The sequence below is a fragment of the Medicago truncatula genome, chromosome 3, assembly GCF_003473485.1.
Source record: "Medicago truncatula cultivar Jemalong A17 chromosome 3, MtrunA17r5.0-ANR, whole genome shotgun sequence".
Lineage (NCBI taxonomy): Eukaryota > Viridiplantae > Streptophyta > Magnoliopsida > Fabales > Fabaceae > Medicago > Medicago truncatula.
This window is the reverse complement of record NC_053044.1, coordinates 29,710,781-29,733,242: the sequence shown is the minus strand read 5'-3', so window position 1 is coordinate 29,733,242 and position 22,462 is coordinate 29,710,781.

The window sequence follows — 22,462 nt, the reverse complement described above, 5'->3', positions numbered from 1 at the left end:
CTTGCATATTTCTTTGGGTAGTTGTCACTTGTTTATTTACTCCTTTTTGGAGTTGGGTGCCGCTGGATCTTCTAACTTTGGCTGATTTTAGGCCTTGTATAAGGAGCGGTTATCCCTTTGGAGGGTTTGCTTTGTTGAATGTAATTTTTGGCTTCTTTCTTTTGATCATTATTTTTGGCATTTTTTGTTTTGTTGTCATTTTATATTTTGTAGAGTATTTCTGGTATTCCTTTTATTCTTGTGTTTCGAATTTTCCTATTATAATTGATTTATCATTAAAAAATAGAAAATAGTATTTTTCTTAGAGACAATTTTAATTGAGTAAAATGAATCTCATAAATATATATAATATAATTACAATTATTAAAATTATTTAAATCTAAAATATCATTCGAAATAAAGTATGAAGGGCAAATAGGACAAAATAATTCTCATACAATAATTTACAATTAAAAATTTCACCAGGGAAAAAAATTAATTATAAAAGTAGATAATATAACAATTATTACAAGTATCTTAAAAACAAAAACAAAAAATATGCTGACAGGTTTTTTTTCTTGTTTCTTGAGTGGGTTTTGTTTCTTTCCTTTTTAAAGTCTCGTTTCCACTAATGAGGCTCAAAGCATTATCCCCCCTGATAACAACACTCCACTAATTAAGCCTAATTCCAATTCAAGTTCCATGCTTACAACCCCCTCACTACAAACCGAACATGAAGCTAACAATTCCAAAATAGACCCAACGTGTGAAACCAGGGAAGAAGTTCATAATCAAAATGTTGTTCAACAGAACCAAGATAATGAGGAAGCTCATGATGAAGACATGGTTACTTAGCAACATCTCTCGTTTGTTCCTTCCTGCCTACGTTGTTATGGAAGCACTCCTAGATATTACCATCCTCTCTTGGAATATTAGAGGGGCTCACAATAACAATGCTAGAAGAAACCTTAAAGATTTGATGAGAAAACATAACCCAACCTTCATGGCAATTTATGAAACTCATGTCCCTTACCACAGATTGTCTTCTTTCTGGGCTAACACTGATTACGTCCCTATTCACATTATAGAAGCTAATGGCCATTCCGGAGGTATTTGGCTTCTGAAACATTCTGCTACAAACATTACAACTACTGTCATTGATTTCAACCACCACTCTATAACCTTCACCATCAACCGTGGCAGTGCCTCCTCTGTGTGCACTTGCATTTATGCAAGCCCTAACCCAACCCAACGCCCCAACCTTTGGAACCATCTAATCAATATCAGTCACTCTTTGGATGCACCCTGGATGATCATAGGGGATTTCAACGAAACTCTCCTCCCTAGTGAACAAAGAGGTGGCGTCTTCCACCATAACCGATCCGCTTCCTTCTCAAATTTTATGAATTCTTGCAACCTTCTTGACCTCACAACCACGGGCGGCAAATTTACTTGGCATAGAAACAACAATGGCATCCGCATACTCTCCAAAAAACTTGATAGAGGTTTGGCCAATGTAAACTGGCGCATGAGCTTCCCGGAAGCTTTCGTTGAGGTTCTTTGTAGGTTTCATTCTGACCACAATCCTCTTCTCCTTCGTTTTGGGGGCCTCCCATTAGCAAGAGGGCAACGACCTTTTCGTTTTGAGGCAGCATGGATAGATCATGTTGACTACGAGAATTTGGTAAAAAATTCATGGCAACTACCCACCCTTAACATCACATCGGCCTTGAACAATGTCAAAGAAAATTCTACCACTTTCAATCATGAAGTATTCGGCAATATTTTCCAAAGAAAGAAGCATATTGAAAACCGGCTCAAAGGCATTCAAATTTATCTTGAAAGAGTTGATTCCATCCGGCACTCTCTACTTGAAAAAGAGCTTCAAAAAGAATATAACCATATTCTCTTCCAAGAAGAAATGCTTTGGTATCAAAAATCTCGAGAAAAATGGGTGAAGTTTGGGGATAAAAACACCGCTTTCTTCCATACTCAAACCATAATTAGAAGAAAGAGAAGTCGGATTCACAGACTTCAGCTACCATGTGGAAATTGGTCCTCAGATAGTGATACTCTCCAGCAAGAAGCACAAAACTATTTCAAACTCTTATTCACTGGAAGCCAAACACCACGTGACCGATCCTTTACTGAAGGTAACCACCTTTCCATTGATGACCACGGGAAATTTTCCCTAACCGCCCCAATCACTAAAAATGAAGTTTATGCTGCCCTTAACTCCATGAAGCCTTACAAAGCCCCTGGTCCTGATGGTTTCCATTGCATCTTCTTCAAACAGTACTGGCATATTGTCGGTAACGACATCTTCCGCATGGTCCAAACAGCTTTCCAAACAGGTCACTTTGATCCAGAGATTTCTAACACTCTCATTGCACTTATCCCAAAAATTGACCCCCCAACCACTTACAAAGACTTTAGGCCTATCAGCCTTTGTAATATTATTTACAAAATTATTACTAAGGTTCTAGTTCACAGACTTCGGCCTATTCTTTCTAACATTATTGGCCCCTATCAAAGCAGTTTCCTGCCTGGTAGGGGTACCGCAGATAACTCTATTGTTTTGCAGGAAATTTTTCATTTCATGAAGAGATCGAAGAGGAAAAAGGGTTTCGTAGCTTTCAAGCTTGATCTAGAGAAAGCTTTTGACAACGTCAACTGGGAATTTCTAAGCAACTGCCTCCATGATTTTGGGTTTCCAGACATCACCATCAAACTCATCATGCATTGTGTCTCTTCATCAAACTACTCTATACTTTGGAATGGGAACAAGTTGCCGTCTTTCAAACCTTCTCATGGTCTCCGACAAGGTGATCCATTGTCCCCTTATCTCTTCATCATTTGCATGGAAAAGCTATCCGCTGCTATCAACTCCGCCGTCACCCAAGGAAGATGGGAACCGATTCAAATCACTCCTACGGGGCCGCATTTATCCCACCTCCTTTTTGCAAATGATGTCCTACTCTTTACTAGAGCGAAGAGCTCTCAGTTCCATTTTATTCACGATTTGTTTGAGAGATTCAGTCGAGCTTCGGGGCTGAAAATCAACATTGCTAAATCAAGAGCATATTATTCCTCAGGCACTCCTCATGGAAAAATCATCAGCCTCACAGCCATATCCGGAATCCAAAGCACAACCTCTCTTGGTAAGTACTTGGGATTCCCTATGCTTCATGGACGCCCAAAGAAGACCGATTTCAATTTCATCATTGAAAAAATGACAACTCGCTTGGCAACTTGGAAGAACAAGCTTCTCAATAAGGCAGGTAGATTGACTTTAGCAACATCTGTATTATCCTCCATAGCCACTTACTATATGCAGATTAATTGGCTCCCTCAGAGTATTTGTGATAGTATTGATCAAACAACCAGGCAATTCCTTTAGAAAGGCACAAGCAATAAAGGAATTCACTTGGTAAATTGGCAGAAAGTAACTAGTCCGAAACAGTTAGGCGGACTAGGCATTAGGAAAGCTAGAGATGCCAACACTTGTCTCCTTGGAAAACTTGTTTGGGATATGACACAATCAACAAATAAATTATGGGTCAACATTCTTTCCAACAAATATGCTTCAGGTTCAAACATCCTACATGCCACCAACAATAGTATCAGCTCCCCCGTTTGGTCTTCCATCATCAAAGCAAAAAATATTCTTTGTAATGGATATCTATGGCGTGCTGGCTCGGGTTCCTCCTCCTTTTGGTTTCATAATTGGAGCCCACACGGACTGATTGGTTCCTTGGTTCCCATCATTGACATACATGATATTCACCTCACTGTTAAAGAGGTTCTCTCCTATAACGGACAACACTCACAGGCTCTCTACACTAATCTGCCCCCGACAATTGCAGATTACATAAACAACACCCACATCAGGTTTAATGACAGAGTGGAGGACACCATCATATGGAGCCACAATGTCAATGGGGTTTACACAGCAACCAGCGGTTACTCTTGGTTACTTTCCAACTCGGATAATGCTATCCCCCCACCATCTACCTACACCTGGTCTTGGATATGGAAGCTAAAGACCGCAGAAAAATTCAATCTGTTGATTTGGTTGGCTTGCCACAATGCGATCCCGACTTTATCACTTCTCCACCACCGTCAGATGGCTCCTTCCTCAACCTGTTCGCGATGTGGCGAAGACGAAGAAACCATTATGCATTGCCTTCGGGACTGTCGTTTCTCTTCCATCATTTGGCAGCAGCTTGGCTTTGTTGAACATGATTATTTCAACGAATTTATTCCGCATAACTGGATTAAAAAGCACTCGGCTGGCACTCTTTCTTCAACCTTCCTCGCCGGACTCTGGTGGACGTGGAGGCACCGCAATTTAATGTGCCTAAGCAATGAATTTTGGTCTCTCCCTCGGGTTATGTTTAATCTACATAGTTCAATGCTTGCTATTAGTTCAGCTTTCCAATCATCGCCGGTCCAGCAAGCAGAAAGATTGGTTCGTTGGAATAATCACGATAGCAATTGTGCTGTATTGAATGTAGATGGCAGCTGCATGGGTTCTCCAATTCGAGCTGGTTATGGAGGCATACTACGTAATTCAGCCGGGTTTTTCCTTCAAGGATTTTCCGGCTTTATCGCGGCAACAACAGACATCTTGTTCGCAGAGCTAATGGCAATTCACCGAGGCCTCCTCATGGCAATCGAAGACGGTGTTGAAACTCTGGTCTGCTATACAGACTCACTCCAATCAGTCACGTTGCTCACCAACAATACCTCACGCTTTCATGCTTACGCTGTATTAATCCAAGACATTCATGACATACTCTCGTCAACAAACTTCTCCATCCATCATTGTCTTCGAGAAGGGAATCAATGTGCTGATTTCATGGCAAAGCTAGGTGCAAATTCGAACACAGAATTTTCAAGACATACATCTCCTCCTCAAGAACTTCTTCCTTTGATACGGCTCGACGCCATGGGAACTGCGTTCCCTAGAGCTTAGGCCTGTTTTTTTTTTTTTTTTTTTTTTTTTTTTCTGTTTTTCTGTTTTTGTTTCCTTTTTGTTAGCTCTGTAACCGAAAAAAAAGTTCTCTTAATGTTTACTTATTATTGAAAATTATTGTTCCAGTAATAAATTTTTATTTTAAATAAAGTAATGTAAATAGAATATTTATATTATAGTAAAAAAAACTTATACTCTTTTTGATGAATACACAATTAAGGTATGTTTTTTTTTATAAACAAGGAGAGAGGACATACATCAAGAGGCATCATCGACATCCTAACTAGGTTGGCACCCCGTAATACCTCCATCCTATGCCGCCAAACTCTAAAAAATTATTGAAAAAGTGGAAAAATAATTACAAAGGAAGGGGGACTAGGCCAAAACCCTCAGAAGAAAAGTAGAAAGATACACAAACAATATACAAAAACAACAAAAAATAGACTATGGAAATCTATAATTGGGTAAACCACATCTGTCCCTAAAGAAATCTACATTCAACTCAGCAGGAAGAGAAGATAGCCAAACCGAACCCAGAACTGAATGACCTATGTTTGCTAATTTATTCGCACAGCAGTTACTGTTGGAATGTTTTATTATTTAATAATATTCTAATATCATTATGTGGGCAAATATCGTAATAATAATTATATTAGCTATTTATCAATTGTGAGCCTTAATTGATTAGTGATCAAATTAAGTAATAAGGCTTTAGATTTCTATTTTGGATAATTAATTATTTAATTAGTTGATATGGGCTCAACATGAGTGGATGTCCGGATGGCCCATTAACGGAATAATGGGAAACCCTAATGGTCATCCAGTATAAAAGAGGCTATGGTCCCCAATATACCGTACACGGCAATACTCTCTCTTCTCCCCATCTGAAGAGAACTTGAGGCATAAAGGTACCGGTTGAGGAAGAACCAAATCAGCCGCCGCTAACTCTATTGTGTATTTCAGATCATCTCCTCTCTTTGGTTATCGTTGTTGATGAGAGGGCTGCTACAAAAGCTTTATCCATGTATTCTTAATACCCTAATTCTTAATATCTTGATAAATCAAACATGTTGTAGATCCGATCATAATCATGTTCAATGTTTTGTTTGCTTCCGCTATTGATTTACGATTGTTGAACATGTATTATGAAATCCATTTTTAATTAAGACCTAAATTTCTAACAGTTACTGTTATCATGGTTTTTGGGTGCCAAGCCATTAATTGGACTTGAACCTTTCGACCGTTGATATCTCTCTTTTTTCTTGGGAAGGGTAAAAGGAGAAAAACCCTTAAAAAGTTCTAGATTCGGGGGTCGTTTTCACTACGGGAAGGTGTTAGGCACCCGGAGCGATTATGGTATTCCATAAGAACCGTTCTCCTAAGTTTATTTCTACGCTTCAGTTTTATTGCTTATTTGTAAAAAAAGAAGGTATGATTAGTGAAGAATGGGGGTGAGAAGAAGTAGAATTTGATTTTATTTCGGCTTGGAGGAGTTTTGACTCATTGCCTACGTACCCTTTTAAGGGATCAAAACCGATCGTAGTTCATTCTCAAAAAATGGTTTTTGTTTTTGTTGGTTGATTTTAAGTTTGAAAAGAGATTTTGAAGAATAGAGATGAGAGGCCTCAAGGGCATGAAATTTGGAAAAAAAGTGAGGTGGAATTAGCTTTTTCAAAATGAAGTCCAAGTATAGTTAAGATTTGTTAGAAATTTTACTTAAGAAAATAAAAGGGAAATAAGGAGTTTTGACTCCTATTTTATTCTTTTGCAAAAATGTTTTCAAGTGAGGTTATTTGCATATTTTGGAAAAAGTTGGATTTTCTCTAAGTGTTCAAAACTAAACGTTCATCTAATCATGCAATCCTAGCCATACATCTATGCATACAATCCTAAGCATACATCTAGGGTGAGTGTGTGCGTGTCGGTGCGTCATAGTGTCCATAGTCCATATTACAAAAATCGCCTAAATACATTCTATGGCCTCTTTGCCAAGCTACAAACCAATGATAACAAATTACACCCCAAAATGAATTAAAACTTGCAAAAAAAATAAATGCTAGGCTAAAGAAAGTGAAGGGGGTGGTGGAATGCTATGAAATGTATGACACATGAGATGAAATGGTTAGTAATCACAAAGCACAAAATAGTAGGAAATAAACAAAAAGAAATTGCATAGGAAAAGCAAGAGAAAGTTATAAAGTGGTAATAAACCTAAAAAATTTGATATGATACTTAAAGGTACTTGTAACCCATAATCATCACATCATAGCAACTTTGAAAGAGATTTTGTTTCAAGCCATGACATGAAATTAATGGAGATACATGCAAGCAAAGTATCACACCAAATTCATAGAGAATTTTGACACTTTATTCTTTAAAACAAACACTTGTTGCTTGTAGAACAAGAAATCCATAAAATCATGTTCAAAACAGCAAGAAGAAGCACATGTCCAGAGGCATATTCATCACAAGATAGGGTATCATTTATTCATAACACACATCAAAGTATCAAGAACAAAAACATAGCAAAAAATATACCAAAAGTGTAAAAACACATGGAAGTTAGTTCATGCCATTTTAACATTTTTTACATGCAAGAAAACACCATAGAAATACCAAAAATATATCAAGAAACAACTAGGATTTTTTAGGAATTTTTTGTAAAAAAAGTGAGCAAGCAACAGGTGCAGATAGCAAAGACATATGGTGCAGATAGCAGGAAAATAACAAAAAAACGTAAAAAAACTAAGCCCAAACCAAAGCCCAATCCTTAAAAGATCCGGATGCACAGGAACCACACGATTGATCCAGGATTCTGAAACCCTAGATCAAACGGCCAGGAATCAAAGGAGAATGGACCGGTCCTGGACCGGTCCGATTCACTGGCTATAAAAGTGAAGGAGCACCGGTTTTTTCCATTTTCCACTCTCCTTTCTCTCTCTAAGTTCTTCTCTCTTCTCTCATCTCTCACCTCTCTCTAACCTCGCCGCCGGCGAGGATGAAGCTACGGCGGAGACCTTGAAGGTCCGCCGGAAACTTCATCTTCTCCGGCGAGTTCATGCAGTTTCCGGTGACCTAATTTTCCAGATTTCAAAGATTCTTGCATCTTTTGATTCGTCCTTTAACCCTAAACACGAATCCAGCAATTATTTTTCCAAACACAGCTTGAAACGACGTAGATCTTGGAAAAAACTTTATACGGTTTTGAAATGATTTTTTGATTTTTGAACAAAAACGTTTAGATCTTTAAAGATCTACATCGTTTCGTCGTTTGATTACTCTTCTGGTATTCGTTCTTGTTTTCAAAACTTAGATCCTTATGGATCTAGGTTTCGTGCTTACGGTTACGGTTTTCTTTGAATTCTGGAAATTTTTTGATATGCTTGCTTGCGTGATTTTTTACAGGGTTAAACTATGATATTATTTTCTGAGAAGAGATTCTGAGTTTTACCTAAGGTTTTGGTTGAAACCTTTAATGGAGGAAATCTTTGGAAAAAACTTGATTCTGTGTTTTCTGTGTTGTTGATTTGGCTGCTGGACCGGAAATAAACCGGTGATTTCACTGATTCTGCTTCTTCATCTTCTTTGCCGGTGTAAACCTTGCTTCTTTCTCTCTTCTTCTTTCTCTGTGATCAACGCTTGAGCTTGCTTCAATGCGAGCTCGCGTTTGGAATTGCAGAGAAACGATTAATTCAATGATGAAGATTCCACAGAATCTCTGAGAATTGATCCAAAAATTATTGATTCTGATGAATTTTGATTTCTGGAAAACGGTTAGGGTTTGTGATTGTTCAGCGTTCTTGATGATTCCGAGAAATTTTCTGTTTCTGATCTAACTGAATGGAGAGAGAGAATCTGATTGTGTTTATGAGTTGGCGTGTGATTATGGCTTTGCGTGGCACTGTACACCTTTTATAGCTTGACATGTGTGCTTCTGAACAAATGAGAAAGTGACACCTGGACCTGAAAAAAAAAAATGGCACGGCCTTGGACAAAAAAATGAAACTTGGACCTTTCTGCAAAAATAAGAACTTTAAGGACTAAACTGTAATTAACCAAAAAGGACTGAAATGTAAATTGGAAAGAAAATTGGACTGGAATGCAATTTTGGACCTCTTTGGGGACCAAAATGTAAAATAATAAAAAAAAAAAAATTGGAATAAAATTGGTAACCTGACAAAACGTAAAGTGAAACTAAAATAAAATTGACAAAACGGACTAAAACGAACCAATGGCCTAAATGAGGTACTTCAAAGTAACCTCTCTATGCCAAAATTTTGTGTGAAATGACCAAAATGCCCCTAGGGCTAAAAATGACCTAAACAGATTCAAATTGACTTGACACTGACTCAGATGCAAGTTTGAAATGAATTTAACAAGGTTTACTGATGAAATGTTAAAAATCAATCTGAAAAGACTCAGAGACAGTCACAAGGATGAAAATAGGTCCCACTGCAGGAAATGACCAAAATACCCTTCTGTACGACTTTTTGCAAATTTTGAAATAAACTGTAGAAAAAGCAATGTAATGATTCAGAGACACTTTTGAATGACTTACAAGACAAGTAAAGACATTTCGAAAAGTTTTATGCAAGAAAAACATAGGTAAAATTGTGATTGAAAATACTGCGAGGCAGAGACAATTTGAACTGTGCAGTTGAAATTTGATAATTGACAAAGTTTGAAATGAAATTGGGCCCAGTATTTTTAGGTCCAAAAACAGGGTATAACAGTTACCTACGCGGAAAAAATGATATAACCTGAACCCCAAAACTGCGAGCATTATGCCATTTGTTACGAAACAAAACCGGAACTAACGAAGCGTTTGAAAAAATCATAAGAACACTGGAGGAATCGCTCTCTAGCCAATTGTTTCTCCACCCATTATGTGCAACATAGTCAATATCATAAATAAATCCAAGAATCTCAGCATGAAAGGCACCAAGGAACGTACCTAAGTGATCTTTGAACATACCCCCACAGGCCGCATAGCCCCCGATAATTGAACCATCCGTGTTAACCTTCAACCAAGGAGCAGTTGAGGGTTTCCAAAAAACAGTTGAAATATCTTTGACTCTGTGACAATGATAAGAAACCGCAAATGAATCAAGAAAGGCAAAGTCCGAGGGCAAGCACTTACCGTTAGAGACATTCCCGAACATTACCACCAAAAAATGAATACGGATTTTGGCTAAATGAATGGAGGCCGAATTTGATGAGAAGCGCAACAAGTTCCGTGCCCACCAAATAATATGTAACTTATGTTTCACTTAGGTATTTCTTCATCATTTAAATTGATCCAAATAACTTTTATTTTTTCTTAAGTTTCAAGCAAAATATTCGAACATATATCATGTTAAATTTGCTCAAAAAAAAAAAATCATGTTAAATTGATCCAATTAAGGTACTCTTTATTTTGCAAAGCATATTTTCTAATTGAAACCGATAGTTAATGGCACCAAAGTATACCATGGCTTAATATTCCGCAAAAGGAAGGAAAAACTAGAACGAGAATACCCTCCTTAAAAAAAAAAAAAAACGAGAATACCCATACATAAATAAATCAATCAAACCTATGTAAAAGTATTTCATAATCAAATTAAAATGAAAATATTTTGAAAATCTTCATTCAAACTAGACCATTAATTTTGAATCCTCCACACAAACCCACAATGTTTATAAAGATGAAAACAAGGTGAACTCCAAGTCACATATTCAAGCAATATAAAATCTCAAAATAAAAACAAAAGAAAAAAAAATGATAGCTGAAATGTTTTAGAGCATGCACATCACTTAATTGTCCAGAAACAAAATATAAATCAAACACATATAATATGAGACGATAGATCATCAAAATCTTCGGTTTCATAAAAATAGATCGTCTATATTAGGGTTTTGATCCATCAATTCCATGACCCATAATTCCATGCTGCTGGGTTCTGTTTCGTGCTCATCCGACACAGCTGGTGTCCACATTTGGCTTTGTAATGGTCCTATGTTATTTTAAAATAAAATAAAATGATGAGTATATATATATATATGTATGTATGCATAAAATTTGTGTTTATCGTTGATAATAACAGAATAAATTAACATAGTGATGATAAAATAACAGAAAGAAAATTTTTGAAGAAAAAATAACAATATTTTTGTTTTTGAAAAGGAAAAATATATTAATGAGCTCAATATCTAACACAACATAGAAACATTGTTCTTACCTTGTTCATTGGACATTGGTTGAACATTAGTATAATTCCCATTAATCAGCTGTGCTAGTTCCTCAGCTTTTTGATTGACGTAGAGTTCCCTCAATTTCTTCACTTGGATTTTCAGTTCTTCACTTTCAGCTGATAATTCATGAGATTGAAAATTAATAAAATTTTCTCTACTTTTTATTTAGGTTGAGTTATACTCACATAAACATTTTCATTTAAAATTCTATCAAAACTACAAACAAACAAAGAGTGAATACCATCTTTGTGAAGTGCTTTTTTATGATGAATCGCCACTTGATCCATCAATCTCTCACGCTCCAACATCAAAGAGTGCTTTTGGTTTTGTTTTGATTCAACTTGTGAGCGAAGATCAGTTACTTGAGCCTGCATATAATTATGATGAGTGCAATAATTAAAATGTCTAATATTTTGTTAGATATGTTTGATAAACACAAAATCACGAAAATTAAATTTTATTATAAAATATGAACGACATTAACTACCTCAATATCTTTAACTTTTTTACTCAAATAGGTAAAATACTGATCTTCCTTCCGTCTTGATCTATGAGCTGAGTAATCTTGAGTAAAGGTGTCTCTAAAAAAAAAAACCACATCAAGACATATTTAAACATTTTACGCATTTCGAGACGCCAATGTCTATTAGATCTAAATCATATAATCTAAATTTCATAGCATATTTAGATTTAAAAATAAAATTGAAGTTTTAACTTAAAAGCTGAACCGTTTGATGTCGATCTACGACCATCGACTTTGGTGAATGCATGAGTGTGTAAATTGTTGATTATGTAAATGTAACACTAGTGAATATATCTTTTTTTTTTTGGTACAAACATTAGTGAATATATCTTTTCATTGATATTGAGACTAATCAAATTGATTTTTCATTGAAATTGAGACTAATCAATAATATGTGAATAATAATAATGTGACAACAATTATTTAAAATGTCAAATATCGCACGGTGATTGCAGTTGTGATTTAAATCAATTCATGATAATCAAACCAAATTACATGTAGCTCCGTCTGATCCTCTTAGGATTCATGTTTTGGTCACTATTAAGACCCAAATTAGCTCTTAAGTTTGCAGCAGAATGGTTAAAGGTAGCACCCCAAACCGAACCACTTGTTGGAGGACACAAAGGTGGTTTTGTTTGGAAAGGGACATGGTTGTAATTTCCCTCTATATCACCCATGATGTTCTCTAAGTGTGCTGCTCCTGCATAAGGACATGGATATCCATACACAATAAAAATTATTCAATAAAACAAAAGACTTCTAATAAAAAAAATAAAAAAATAAAAGAGACTTGGATATTTGAATTGTATGTAAAAAAGAAAAATTCTACTCACCAACCACTGCTTCACAATCAAACCTTACACTCTCTTCTCATATATTTATAAGGCGTACAAGATGTTGTATTTTTATATGCTAAGCAAAACACATTTTGTTACCCATTATATCCCTCCTTTTTCCCTTTTAATTTTAGGAAAAATTATCAATAATATACCATTAGAACAATTGCTGCTAATTATATGACCCTCTTTAAAAAAATTATCCATAAATATCACATTTATTAATATTTTTTAAATATATTCCTTAATACATTGTACACCTGGGCAGTGCACTGAAATATTAATATGAGAACATTTTATTTTTCTTAAGGTAAACTAGCTCACTCAAATTGACACTATAGAAAATCGAATCCGAGACCTCGAGGAGGAGGTCACGGAGACTAAGTCAATCTATTTTATCTACCATTTGATTTTTGTGAAGGAATTTACTTTTTTTTTTTGAAGGAATTTACTGTTTATTGATATAATGTATATACACTAATATTTAATTAAAAAAAAAAGTATATACTAATATTTTCATATTTTCTTGAAAAATAATTTCTTTAATATTTGTGATAATGATTTTTTGAAAGGTTTTATTTCTTAAATGTGTAATAATAATTCAAATTTTTTATGTCAATGTTAGGCTCTTACAACCGAGTTAACACCTCATGAACTTCTTTGTAATATGAATTTGACTGGTACTCTTGATATGAACACATGAGACACATGAGCTATATAGTCTAATCAGCAGCTGAAAATTATTGATATTTTCTTAATATTAATTGTTTGTTTGAGCTAAATGTTTCTTAATTTTTGAAACTTGATAATGATATAATAATAATAGTAATTACAATAAAATTATTAAATTCTTAATTATTACACACTATTGAAAGATTAAATAAAATTTTAATGATTTTATTGATTAATTTTTTTATGCATTTATTTATATTTAGTTGTTTTTACAAATTATATTGATATTGTTTTACTCAACACAAACTTTATAACTTTGTAGTTCAAATGTCCTAGTGGTGTCAACTCAGTGGTAATAAAGTAACTTTGTAACCAATTTTACAATTGATTCAAGTAAGATTTGAAATTTTTTTCTTGAAAAATCAAACTGTTACCCCTCAAAAATCAAACTTTTACCACATCTTAAGCATACCAAAAAGAAAATTATATATAAATCTCCCATAATAGCTTGACCCAATAACACTTGGTGTGCAGTCAATAATAATCTTTTTATTTTTAGATTTATTTATTATTTGGGCCTATATTTATAACTTTGTTTATAACACATTTAAAAAAATCTATATTTATAACCATATTAAATAATTAATTATTTAATTCAATTGCAGTTTAACTAATTGAACCTTGACACAAAGGTCTCACCAATTCAACATCCATGGCAATTTTTAAAACATTGCCCTCATACGAATATCGATTGATTAATCAAGTCACCTTGGTAATGTAGACCTCGTCTAAATAAATAATCCAAATGATGTATACCTAGGTTCAACTAGTGGTTTGATGATCTTTTTGAACTCTTCCTTAGTTCCGTGGTTACTTCGGAATAGATGGCATAACGCCTGAGAACTAGGTGTTCATGTTATTTCTTCTCATATATTTCGTGAAGGTAACAACTGTGCGAATAATTTGGTGAATATGGGTCATGAGATTTAAGGTTTTATTTGGTTAGACACGCTTCAAGCTGAGTTGCATATGGATTTCTTTCGAGATAGAATTGGTCTACCCAATTATAGATTTCCTTAGTCTTTTATTTATTTTGTTTTGTTTCTTTTCTTTTTTGAGAGTTTTGACCTAGTTCTCCCTCTTTCTCTGTACATATTTTTTTCTTCCCTTTTTTTATTAAATTTAGAGTTTGGCAGACATAAGATGGAGGCTTCCCGGGGGTGTCAATATAGTTGGGATGTCGGTGTTATCTCCTGATGTTCATCTTTCTCCCTACTAAGCAAAAAAAATGACGTTGATTTAATTTTTTTTCTTCTTTATGAAATCACCTTGGAAAACTCTTGTGCAACAAAAATAACTCAAAAGAAAAAGGAATGAAACTAATTAGGAAATACAAATATCAAAGCTCGAAGGAAGCAATCAAATTAGACAAGGAAGATATAAGTAACGAGCCACATAGGAAAGACAACAACTGTTGCTAATTGTCGCTACAGCAGGTAACTGCCATTGCATTTTGGTCTTATATCACAACAACAACAACAACCTCCTTATTGTTCAAAACACAAATACACAAACCTCTCTCCCTCCAAACTCTACCAAATCAATCAACATCAAATTTCTTTAAAGTCAAACTACTAATCAATCAAATAAAAAGTAAGTGTTCATAATCCATTACCATTCATATTATTAGTTTTATATGTTACATTTTTTTAGTTTAAATTGGCCATATGTTAGTGGTTAGGGTTTATGAAATTTTTGACTTTTTTTGGTTTTGGTAGTTAATGATCAAATGCTTGCATATTTGCACGAGGAACGTTGCTTAGACCAGATTTTAGTGCAATGTGGTGGTTTAAAAATTGAAATAACACAATCAACCAAAAATATATATTTTACACTTCAAGTGTGTGATTAAATATTTGAATGAGTTGTTCATTGATATTTATTCATGTTCACAGGTTATGTGGATGGCTAGCAACCCACAGAGACGCAGGGTAGGAAGGAAGACCATGACATGTAACACTCGTAAAGAGAGTGATGGTGAACCCTCCTCCTAAATGGGGACGGGGATATCGAAACGCCGTTGGGGAGGGGACCTCACAAAATGGTCGATGCAACCTGAATCACACAAAAAACCTTAGAACAATCGTTAGTTATAGTTCCTTGCAACAAGAGTTAATTGTCGTCCCAGAAAGACAGTTAACTATCAGTTACAGAGCGAGAACCCGCACAGTTTTAGAAACTCAATTTTATGTGTTTATTTTGGTCATGATGAGAATTGGCAAGTGAATCAAATCGTAACAAGTAATAAAATAGTAAGTTATCGTGTCTCCACAAAGACTGTTGTTCAACTTAGCAATTGACGGAATTTATTAGAAGTAAATAGAAATAGAAAAGATGAACGTGGTTGTAGTGTTTTAATTGTTCGACCCAATGCGAGATTATGTTGTTTCTATTCAGATGTGTAATAGCGATCAGGGAATCCTTGAATCCCTCTTTTGTCTTTGTTGGAATTAACGCGAATAATCATTAGTTGATGACCTATCTTTTGATTCAAGAGAGTTAGATCATGACCACATGATATAGAAGTGGAAGTTTTATTTATATATCACCACAATTCAACAAGTTACAATTGCGACATTCCCTTAATACAAGTCAAAACCCTAAATTCATACTTAGATTCGATTAAAAGAATTTAATTGAGAAATTAAGCAATTTACTACTGCCAGGGTCAGACGGAAGTAGGGTTGTCAATCTTATAATCCACCTAGAGATGAGTTTCCTTGTTGATTTCAAAATGCATTACATAACATACATATACAAATTAAATCTGACAATCGAATCGTAAACTGAATGAAAACTTTTTTAATTGAATCCAACAAATAAGAAGGGGTTCATCGTGGAACCGTAATACAAAGATGTTTAGTTGCACATGGCAACCAACATCATTACAAAACAATAGAAAAACATACCCTAATGAAAACAAGAGGAGAATGAAGATCCTTTACCTTGAAGCTCTGATGCCTGAACCATTCATGTACCGCTATCTTTCTGAATGAATATAATAGTGTAAAAGGGTCTCTATTTATAGTGCATCATTGCGTAATGATTAAGAGATGAGATCTGTGATTTTTCCTCCAATCCAGCTTAGAAACTGCAATTTTACCGTACTCGTGCAAAGGGGTGCACAAACTGAGGCACATGTGCATGTGACAACCTCCAGGGTCGTCTCATGTGCAAGGGTGAATGGATCATGCGCAAGGGTGCATGGGGAAACAACTCCAATGCAAATTTTTGTAGTTTTTTTTTGTCCTTTTTCCAATTGTTCTTCCATCTTGAAATGCCTTGCAACATGGGATGAATTTTCCCCAATTTGTATTTTCTTTAAAAACCTTCTAAGAACCATCAATCTTTAATCTTCATATCCTTGATCCTTCATGCGATGTCTTATTTTTCCGATTTACATGATTTCTCACTAAAAAGATTCAAATGTGGGTATTAGACTATAATTTTTTCTTCTGAGGTCCATGTATTTTGGAGGTCTGACTTGGTTGAGCTGTTTTCACTCTCCCAAGGCCGGGCATGACTAAAACCCTAACCTTATTTTACTTCCTCATACATTGTCACCACTGAAGGTCATAAAAACACAAGGGGGGGGGGGGGGGGGTTGAATTGTGTTTGCTTTTTCTTCGTTTTCTCCTACTGAAGTCACTGTTAAAAAGCAGATAGAGTTGAACTTCTGAAGTGATGTTCATAATCTAAATGCAGCGGATAAAAACACACACGTAGAGAGAGAGAGAGAGAGAGAGAGAGAGAGAGAGAGAGAGAGAGAGAGAAAAGAAAGACACAAAGCAATTATACAGGTTCCTTCCACAAACCGGAAGTAGTCCTGTGCCCCTTGCACTTCCAAGTAGAGTTCACTAAAAATGTAATATCTGATTACAACTGCTCACTGCTAAAACTAGCAAGAGACTTCAATCTACTCAAGCACAACTGCAAGAGATTTCCTATGCTCAAGAAATAAATCAAGAGACTTCCTATGCTCAAGCACAACTGCAAGAGACTTCTATTCAAACAAAATTACAAAGAAATATGTTTGAGGTTGAACACCTAATATACAATCAGTGGTGTTCACAATACAAATCAGATACAGACTCTTTAAGACTCTAGAATTTCTAAGATATGAACTTTGTTAAGAAATTCTATGTGAACTTTGATGTGGAATAATTTCAGCAGAGTTTTGACACCTGTAAAATTGTTGTATGAGTGTTGCCATTCTCTAAATCTTCACTCCTTTATATAAAGGTGTGAAAGAGACGTTGTCGATTGCCAACACATCAAAAAGAGTCGTTTGAAGCTTGATCAAATCTCCAATGATCTGTTCCCTGATTTGGTTATTGTCCTATGAAAGATCAATTTCAAATCCATTCCAAGTATGGAGGAACACCGGTGCAGACACATCTGCTGTTTGTCCTATTGCAGACACAAAACAGAGTAGTGAAGATAGTGGTTGTACACTTTGTACAATTGTCATTTTCCAACGTTCTCCAAAGAATGAGCATCCAATGCCTTCAAATTCTTTTGAATTAGCCGTTGCTTCATTCTTCTAGTCTTCTGGAATGATAGGCGTGATTAAAACATTTGAACAAACTTTGAAGCTTCAATTCTTTCAGCTTCTGATGATCTTCAACTCCTGATGATCTTCAGAACCTCTGATGACGTCAGCTTCTTCAGAACCTCTTGTCTTCATAACCTTTTGTCTTTAGAACCTATTTTCTTCAGATGCTTCAAGCTTCCTTCTTGTTGATTCCATTGCTCTCATTTGTTCTTCAGTTTCTGTGCTTTAAAGAGACACTAAATTTTTTGCCTATGGTCCTGCACACTTGAACAAATATTAGCATATCCAATTGACAATTTTTAATACCTTGTTATCATCAAAACTCGAAGGGTAATATTAAACACATTTTGTTCAAACTACCGCTTCTCATTCTCTCGTTAGTGTGTTGTTCTTCTCCCTTCTAGCTTTCTCCATGTCTATTTTTTTCATCTCTATTTGACTTTTTTCATGAATTTTCTAAATGGGATTAAATGGTGAATTCATGGTAAAGGAAAGATCCCAACTAATCAAAACTAATCATGAGATTTCATCTTTGTCTCTGTTTTCATCTTCTTCTTTTATAAATATCTTTGATGCAAATGGAACCGATATAAATCATATACATAAATCTTCATCCAAATAAACCAACTCCAAATGTCTAAATGGAAGGAAATGGGTGGGATATTCTCACCCACGGTTTACGTTCGATTGGTGTTTTTCACTCAAAATCTGACTGTGACCGATCAATGCCCACCCCTAGTTTTTAAAGTCTTCCGTAGGTCATTTTGTGAGTCTTTAGGTGAGTTTATGATTGTTTTAGTAGGGTTTTGTAACAAACTGAAGAATCGTCTATGAAGAGATTAAAGTGTGAAAAAATCCTTTGAAACATGTCTAAATCACCAAAATTAACAAGGAATGAAGAAAAGAATTGAACAACCAACTACCTCATGCACGATCGTGCAGGATGAAGAAAAATCCAAGACCATCTACGTCAAGTTAGAAATCACACATAGAGCACTGCGCATATTGCTCGTTACTGAATCAATGGAAAACACAAATCTATAAAAGGCATTATCCCATTCTTCACATTCTTTTGATTTTGGACCATATAAAGCTGAAAAAAGTGGTTCCTAAAGGCTGGTGGAAAGACTTTGAAACAAGATTCCATCATCTGAGTCATTATTTATTCTTGTATTATTCTTCATAAGATCACAGTATATGTTAATTTTATCATCAGATTCCTATATTAGGTCAAGTCGAGGATTTTTCTGTAGATGGTTGAACTATGTAACTTCTTTGAACCATTGGATACTATTGCAATTCTTATTCTTTATTCTATTAATATTTATTCTTAATGCTTTTTGTATGTCTATGGATATTTATGGATTAACCGAGGTCTCGAATGACTGTTAACCATAACTTTTGAGACTCGATCTAAATTAGTTGTTCAAACTGTAATAACTTTAAACATCTTTTACGATACTAGTTTTAATGTACGTACAATCAAACCTTTAATGACCACGAAAAAATAAAAGTAAATCAAAAATGACCTAATCCTTTTTAAAACTTGATTTTATCACTTTTTATTACCTTCTTGCAAACCAAATGTATGCCTTGTGCATCGCCCCAACTTAACAACCTATTTACAATTGACATTGTGGAGTAGGAAATTCATAGTCCATGTGGATACGATATTTATAAATATTTTTACTTGACGATTTTAGTACACTTGCTAAATTATCCTTCAATATTTCAGCATCGCTGTTAGGGATTGTTGATTAGTTACAACAAGACAATAACAATTGCAAATACTTAACGGGCTGATGGGCTGATGGCTCTCTAAGGTGGAACTGTTCAAACTTGGGATAAGCTTGAAGACAAATTCCTGGAGTGTTTCTTTCAAATCGCAATTTTTTATTGCAAAAGGTTGATATTACAAGTTTTGAGCAAAGTGATTTAAAGTCTCGTTATGACTACTAGGAAAGATTCAACTTATGGTTGAAGGGGTGTCCAAGACATGGAATTGATGGGTTGATAACGCTAACTATAAGAATGTTCTTATATGTTTCAGTTGGAGGGACTTTTAAGAACAAGTATCAAACATAAGTAAAAAATCTTGTTGAAAATAAGACTCAAAATGAGTACCATGCCAATATTGACAAGGGTATGAAGAATAAGGAACCTCCGGTGTTAGATAATCAAAGTGCTTTAATGGCAAGTCAGAAGTTAATGACTGCTAAGTTTAAATCTCTTACGAAACAGTTGATGGCATCCTCTCTTTCCCAGGCTAGGCCACAACAAACTCATGTTTTAAATCATGATCTATGCAGTGTCAGTTATGCACATTGTGAGTATCTTTTTGAAGGAAAAGATGCTAACTTCAATGACTCATAGAGATACAACTTGTATCTTTATGAGTCATTAACAGCTCCATAAAGATACAATTTATGGAGCTGTTAATAAGAGTGAGGATATGGTTAACAATAAAGAAGAAAAAATTGATGAGGTAGCTGAAAGTATGAAACTAATCGATGCCGAGTAAATGTTAAGGAAGAGGAAAATCCAAATACTTAACGATTGTGATAAACCTCAAGTCATACCATCTTTGATAAAAAAAGGAAAGAAAACGAAGATGGGAAATTTAGAAAATTTATTGAAATGTTCACAAAGTTGCAAGTCAACATGTCATGAAATAAATAAAGAAGAAGAAAGGGTAAATATTGAAGGATGAAAATGTGGCATTAACTTAAGAATGCAGTGCAATCCACTGAAAGAAACTTCCAACAAAGCTTAGGGATCATGGCAGGTATACTCTCTCTGCAATATTGGGAAATTTAAGGTGAATAAGTACTTATGCGACATGGGATCAAGCATTGGCCTTATGCCATTTTCGATGATAAAGTTAGATCTCGGGGAATCAAGATAAGTAAGATGACTTCAACATTGGCAGACATGTAAGTTTCATATCCTTATGGAATATTGGAAGATGTGCGTGGGAGGATGTATGGTCCTAAGTATTTGTTTCACTTATATATAACAATGTCATATAGGTTATTTTCTGCCTCATTTCACAATTATATATGTTCTCCCAATAGAAGCTATTTAAATAAGAAGGCGTACTTGAGCCTCATTAGGGATTTGGTGGTGGTCTCTCTTGTACCCATTTGCTTGTATATAAAAATAGTTGGTTTAACAATCATAAAATAAACAGCAAAAAAATGTAAATAAGTGGTAAAGAATTTAGGAGAAAAATGATAAGGTATTTCGAATCCTCTGTTCATTACTAATTGGTAAATTGCAACTATTTTCTATAATTGCTCACCTAATTTAAGGAATAATTAACAAAATGGTTCTAATCAATCTCCTAATTCAGAACCCTCTTATAAAGTTACAATACCCTAAAAAAAGTAGAGAAAAGAGAAGATCACACATCGATTTGTTTAGACAGTTCCTCATGTTTGTCTTTGTTTTGTTTGTAAGTCTGCCTCCAAATCATTGAAAGAAGATCAAGACCTCTTATTAATAAAAATTGCGTAGAAAAAGGGTGAGAAAAGTTAATACAATCAAACTACAAGGGTTAAGACAACCTAGTATTCAATCTCTTTGACAATATCTCCACTTCTTCTTGAACTCTTGATCTTGGATATCCAAGAATCAATGGTTCAATCTCTCTACAATGTTTCCTCCTTTATAACATGGTTGAGAGCACGAAGGAGTTGTTCTACATCACCCACCTCTCTCAATCTAACAAAATTGAACCTCCTCCCACAAATATCCTTTTTTTCTAGAACAAAAAGGTTTTGGAGTACTGAGGCAACACTAGTACCTTTGGGGAAATTAGAAACAAAAAATGAAACACTATCTTATCGACCTAGCTAGACATGCTCCGGCAGCCCACGACACCACATCATATTCGACACAATAACTTGAACAGAGAGGAAAATAAGTCCAAAGAGAAGTCAATGAATATTGAACACAAGAGTGACAAGAGGAAGGAAAAAGGAGAAGGAAAACAACTAATGGAAGCACCGATAACAGAAAGGGGTAAGTGGAAAAAAGAATAGAGAGCAAGGTTACCTCATAGAAACGAGAGGTTTGGCCGTCAATAAAGGTTTCTAGTCACGAAACCCCAGCAGAGAACATTTCACAAAATGATCACTCATCTTTGAAAAAGAGCTGTCGTAATAAGCTGTTTTGCATAAATAAGCTGTTTTGAATAAACTTTTTTTTTTTTTAAAAAAAAAGAGGTCATAATAAGGTGTTTCGAATAAATAAGCTTTTTTTTTTTGAAAAAGAGGTCGTGATAAGTTGTTTTGTATAAATAAGCTGTTTAATTAGCTGTTTTTGAAAAAGATGTCTTTATAAGTTGTTTTGTATAAATAAGTTGTTTTGAATAAGCTGTATTTTGAAAAGAGGTCGTAATAAGATGTTTTGGATAAATAAACTGTTTTGAAAAAATTGTTCTTGAAAGAGAGATCGTAATAATTCGGTCAAGTCTTAATTGGAATTTTGAATTATTATGAGGGCAAAATTGTAATTTGGATGTTTAACGCCCATAAACCCCTCAATTTTGGGGAATTTTAAAATTGGACAGATGAAGCCCTTCAAAATCCCCAAAACCTTTCACTTGTTTTTTTAAAACTCACAAA